Genomic DNA, 6,004 nt, shown 5'->3' on the forward strand with positions numbered 1-6,004 from the left:
CAGTGTACTCTTCCTACTAACAATGTTCTCCATCTCTCTCCTTCCCCACCCTCTACCTGTCTTCGAGACAGGCATTCTATTTCTCTCACTCACTATCATTGTCATGGTAGTTGTTAGTGTAATTATTTCTCTGACTGTGCTCACCGCTCTTTGTGGTAGGCTTCAAATTGTGAGCTGGTCCTTCCAGCCCTCATCTTTATTGTCTCAGGGCATTAGTACCATATGATCTTTTATTTTTCTTAAATCCTACAGATGAGTAAGGTAATTCTGTGTCTATTTCTCTCCCTCTGACTTATTTCACTCAACATAATAGTTTTCATGTCCAACCATGTATAGGAAAATTTAATGACTTCATTTTCTTGATGGCTACATAGTATTCCATGGTATATATGTACCACCTTTTCTTTAGGCACTCATCTGTTGTCTGGCAACTGGATTGCTTTCAGATTCTGGCTATTGTAAACAGTTCTACAATGACAGAGGCATGCAGAAAGCTTTTTTGTATCATGTTTTTGTGTTCCTAGGATATATCCTTAGGAGTAATATAATCTGATCATATGAGAGCTCAATTCCAGTTTTTTGAGGAATATCTATATTATTTTCCAGAAAGGCTGAACTAGACAGCATTCCTACTAGCAGTGAATGAAACTTCCTTTCTCCCCAATTCCCAATGAGCAGTGATTGTTCTTGTTTTGTGTGTGTGTGTGTGTGTGTGTGTCTGTGTCTGTGTGTGTGTGTGTGTTATGAGTGCCAGTCTCTGTGGCAATGATGAGGTAAGATGATATCTTATTGTTTTGATTTGCATCTCCCTGATGATTAGTGACGTGGAGCATTTTTTCTTATGCCTTTTGGCCATCTGTTTTTTCCCTTTGGGGGAAGTGTCTGTTCATTTCTTCTCCCCATTTTTTGATGGGGTTAGATGTTTTTCATCTATACCTCAAAGTAAATAATGCCTTGGATACAAAAGCCACCACAGAATGAGAGAAGCTATTCACCCAATATCTATCAATAAGGGGCTAATATCTTTTTTTAATTAATTTTTTATTTTTAATTATGAGAACAAAGATGCAAAGAAAGAGGACAAGGTAAAGTTACAGTGGAAGGACAATCACCCATAAACAGAATTCTATTGCTGATATCTTAACTTTGAACTTTCAGCTAAAGAACATTAAGAAAAATAAAACAGAACCTATGTACAATTACTTTGTCCCTCAAGTCCCCAGATTGTAGTACATAATATTTCTTAGCAGCACACAAAGTAATCTAAAGACATAACACTTAAACATTGAAGGCAAAGTACTTTTTTACATTTCCACGTGCATGCATATTAGTTTAAGTTAACCTCAAAAGTTTAAGTGGTTTGTTTCTCTTAAGGATTAGAGTCAAAGGAGCACAGTAAAAATGGTGTTAGAGTGGCAATTATTGTTTGCATAGGCCCACCAAAATATGAGGGACATGGAATGAAAAAGCTTTGGCCTAAATACAAGGAAGTTCCCTGAAGTTCCCTGGCATAAGACCAACTCTAGGCTCCAGGCAAACTAGTTTGTTTAATCCAGGTCATTGTCTGTAGTGCCAATACACTTTTATTTTTCACACAGTCTCTGTTGTTGGTATCATGTTTCTGTATTAAAGATCCTGGAATCTGGGGCCCGGAGAGATAGCACAGCGGCATTTGCCTTGCAAGCAGCCGATCCAGGACCAAAGGTGGTTGGTTCAAATCCCGGTGTCCCATATGGTCCCCCATGCCAGGAGTTATTTCTGAGCAGACAGCCAGGAGTAACCCCTAAGCGATGCTGGGTGTGGCCCAAAAAACAAAAACAAAAAAAAAGATCCTGGAATCTGCATATCCTATATTGCAGTCAGGATGGTGTAGAGCGTCCTCTTGTTTCACCTCACAATTAAAAGGCAATGCAGAGAACCCTTTCCTGTAAGCAGGTCATTGTTGTTGTCAAGTCTTCTTAGTGTTAAGGGAACTCTCTTTTGAGCAGGCTGATGTCAGAGCCGTGGTAGTGTCTTCCTGGTAGAGGATTTCTTCCAGGTGTTATTATAAAAAACCTTGGATGTTTCGTAGATACCTTCCCTGGTTCAGGGGTGAATGGAGGATGCCCACTGTTCTGAGGCCTGTGCCAGGTCTTTTTTTTTTTTTTTTTTTTGGTTTTTGGGTCACACCCGGCAGTGCTCAGGGGTCACTCCTGGCTGTCTGCTCAGAAATAGCTCCTGGCAGGCACGGGGGACCATATGGGACACCGGGATTCGAACCAACCACCTTTGGTCCTGAATCGGCTGCTTGCAACGCAAACGCCACTGTGCTATCTCTCCGGGCCCCTGTGCCAGGTCTTTATGTCTATGTTCAGGGTGTAAGGCCCCATTGCACTACGAGATTTGTGTGTTTTGATCTCTAATAGATAAGAACTTATTTGTATGTATAGTATTTTCCCATTTTAATGTGCTTATGCAAACAAGGAACAATGCCACGTGGCATTGTCGGCTCATATGGGGGCCATAAGAACAAGTCCAACAATCCCCATGAAATGGTTCAATCATAAGCATTAAACTGAGGGACTCTTCCACCAGAATTTCTTATTGAACAGCTCACAAAGAGAAGACAAGATAAACAGTGGATAGAATCACGGTAAAAGAATATTTAGAAAGAGTTATAGCTGTTAAAGAAAATACACAAGGGCAGAATCTGTTGGAGAAGGACGTCAGTCTTGGTGCCTAACAAATTAAAGAACTGAGGGTAAAGAGAGTTAATTAAGGGGAAGATAACGAATCAGGATTGAGATATGAGGGAGTAGAAGGGGCTCTGTGTGGAGGAGGGGAATTATATCAGAGGGGTTATATACATTGTATTGATGAAATGTTTATGGTCAGGCTTGGCAGTCAGAGAGGACCACTGTATAGGAAGTCACGTCTACATGTACACTGATTTTAGAGATCTATTTGAATATTATCCTCCAAATCTAAGGAATTCCATTTTTTCCTAAAACAGTTGAGAATTAAGAATATTTTTGGGTGTTGTTAAGATGAATAATAGTAAGAAGAGAAATCCTGTATGGAATCCAGTCTGGGGTGGGGGGATCTCAGTCCCCTGGACTAAATGGTCAGCCCAGGGGGCCTGTGGCTAGCTGTCCTTCCCAGAGCCCCCAACATACCAGCTGAAGAGACACAGAAGAACTGGCATGTGGAGTCTTCCGGGTGCAGCCCTGCCTCTGTAGTTTGTGGATGCATAGGGAGGAATTTCTCTCTCTCCCCACCCCCAGAGCCCGATTAATCAGGCGTGGCCCTGAAGACCTGCCTGGCATGGGGGGATCTCAGTCCCCTGGACTAAGTGGTCAGCCCAGGGGGCCTATGGCTAGCTGTCCTGCCCAGAGCCCCCAACATACCAGCTGAAGAGACACAGAAGAACTGGCATGTGGAAAGGGGCTAATATCTAAGATACAAAGTACTGACAGAACTTAACAAGAAAAAAAATCTAACCCCATCAAAAATGAGGAGAAGAAATGAACAGACAATTTCTCAAAGATGAAATACAAATGGCAAAAGGCATAAGAAAAAATGCTCCACATTACAATTCATCAGGGATATGCAAATCAAAACAACAATGAGGTACCATCTCACACCACAGAGACTGGCACACATCACAAAGAACAAGAACAATCAGTGCTGGCAGAGATTTGGAGAGAAAGGAACTCTCATTCACTGCTGGTGGGAATGACATCTAGTCCAGCCCTTATGGAAAACAATATGGAGATTCCTCAAAAAACTGGAAATTGAGCTCCCATTTGATCTGGCTATACCATTCCTAGGGATATACCCTAGGAACACAAAAATCCAATACAAAAATCCCTTCCTCACACCTATATTCGTCACAGCACTTTTTTTTTTAAAGTTTAACTTTTGTGGGGGGGTTTGGGCCACACCCGGCGTTGCTCAGGGGTTACTCCTGGCTGTCTGCTCAGAAATAGCTCCTGGCAGGCACGGGGGACCATATGGGACACCAGGATTTGAACCAACCACCTTTGGTCTTGGATCGGCTGCTTGCAAGGCAAACACCGCTGTGCTATCTTTCCGGGTCCCGTCACAGCACTTTTTACAATAGCCAGACTCTGGAAACAACCAAGATGCCTGTCAATGGTTAAAGAAACTGTAGTACGTGCTCGCTTCGGCAGAACATATACTAAAATTGGAATGATACAGAGAAGATTAGCAGGGCCCCTGCACAAGGATGACATGCAAATTCGTGAAGCATTCCATATTTTTTGTTTCTCTATTTAATAAAATGGAGTAAAATCTGAAAAAAAAACTGTAGTACATATACACAATGGAATAGTATGCAGCTGTCAGGAGAGATGAAGTCATGAAAATTAGCTATACATGGATGTACATGGAATCTATTATACTGAGTGAAATTAGAGGGAGAAGGGGCCGGGAAGGTGGCACTAGAGGTAAGGTGTCTGCCTTGCAAGCGCTGGCATAGGACGGACCGCGGTTCGATCCCCGGTGTCCCATATGGTCCCCCCAAGCCAGGGGCGATTTCTGAGCGCATAGCCAGGAGTAACCCCTGAGCGTCAAATTGGTGTGGCCAAAAAAAAAAAAAAAGGGGGGGGGCCGGAGAGGTGGCGCTAGAGGTAAGGTGTCTGCCTTGCAAGCACTAGCCAAGGAAAGGACCACGGTTCGATCCCCCGGCGTCCCATATGGTCTCCCCAAGCCAGGGGCAATTTCTGAGCACGTAGCCAGGAGTAACCCCTGAGCATCAAATGGGTGTGGCCCGAAAAACCAAAAAAAAAAAAAAAAGAAATTAGAGGGAGAGGGAGACAAAAATAGTTTCACTCATATGTGAGTTTTAAGAAAAATTAAAGACATTGAAATAATTCCCAGAGCTGAGGGCCAGAAGGATCAGCTCAAGATATGAAGCTCAACACAAAAGTGGTGAGTGCAGTTAGAGAAATAATTACACTGAGAACTATCATAACAATGTCAGTGAGTGAGGGATGTAGAAAGCCTGTCATGAATACAGGTGGGAGTGGGAAAGGGAAGAGATGGGAGCATTGGTGACGGGAAGGTGGCACGGGTGAAGGGGGATGTTCTTGTTAGGACTGAAACCCAACTACAATTATGTTTGTAATTATGGTGTTTAAATAAAGAATTTAGTTTTAAAAAAAAGAAACATGGTGCTAGGTGGCCTCACCCAATACGTGGACTTCATTCTTTGTATTTTATATTTTATTTTATTTTGGTTTTGAGGCCACACTTTGGTCTGTGATTTGGCCTTCTGGAGTCTGAAAAATGAATCCCAGCAGTTCCATATCAGAAAATATCTTTGAGTGGGGACTTCTCAGAAATTGAGTATGGTAGCAAGCACAGGTACACAGAGAAGGAAGGTGGAGGATAGGAGGCTGCTTAAAGTAGATAAAGAGGAATAGAGTATTGGTTTCTTCTCAGGCTGAGAGTCTATTTTTTTACTTTGGTAGTTGGTTGGCAGCTGGCTTGAGTGGGGATAATGATTTGCTTCATGAGGAGCCAAGAACTGAGGGCAAAATGGGTTAAATGTGGGGTAATAGGTAGTGGGGGTGAGGGAGTCAAGGACTAGAAATGAGCTTGTAAGGTGGTGAACCAAGAGGAGAAGAAAAGTATACAACATACACACTCTGTATATTGTAAGCATAGATTAAACCATATGATATCCTATTATACTATCTATACTTTAAGTGTGGGGGCACTAGCCCCCTCTGCGGTTTGAGAATGGACACTGGTGGGAAGGAAAGTTGCTGGTGACTACCCCAAACCATTTCCTCTTGTGCAGGGTGGGGGTTGGGGAAAGCCTTGGGTCCCCTTTAAACTCCTCCTTGGCACCCACCTCACTGGCCCCTTGGGCGGGTGCCCAGGGATAACCCCGGAGTCTTGGAGGAAGGAGAGGGAAGGCTGTTGGGGGCAGCTTGAGCCCTGCAGCCCCCCGTAAGCTCCAACATCACTTATTGAAGAGGTTTTTCTTGCTTCATTT

The 6,004-nt window shown here is 43.1% G+C and overlaps 1 non-coding gene across 1 annotated transcript; it reads left to right on the forward strand.

Moving 5' to 3' along the window:
• The first annotated feature begins 4,156 nt into the window (after positions 1 to 4,156).
• On the forward strand, positions 4,157 to 4,263 carry LOC126016937 (U6 spliceosomal RNA). The gene has a single exon (XR_007498619.1). It is a non-coding gene; the product is annotated as a U6 spliceosomal RNA (small nuclear RNA).
• Positions 4,264 to 6,004: the final 1,741 nt, after the last annotated feature.

This window comes from Suncus etruscus, chromosome 8 (assembly GCF_024139225.1).
Source record: "Suncus etruscus isolate mSunEtr1 chromosome 8, mSunEtr1.pri.cur, whole genome shotgun sequence".
NCBI lineage: Eukaryota > Metazoa > Chordata > Mammalia > Eulipotyphla > Soricidae > Suncus > Suncus etruscus.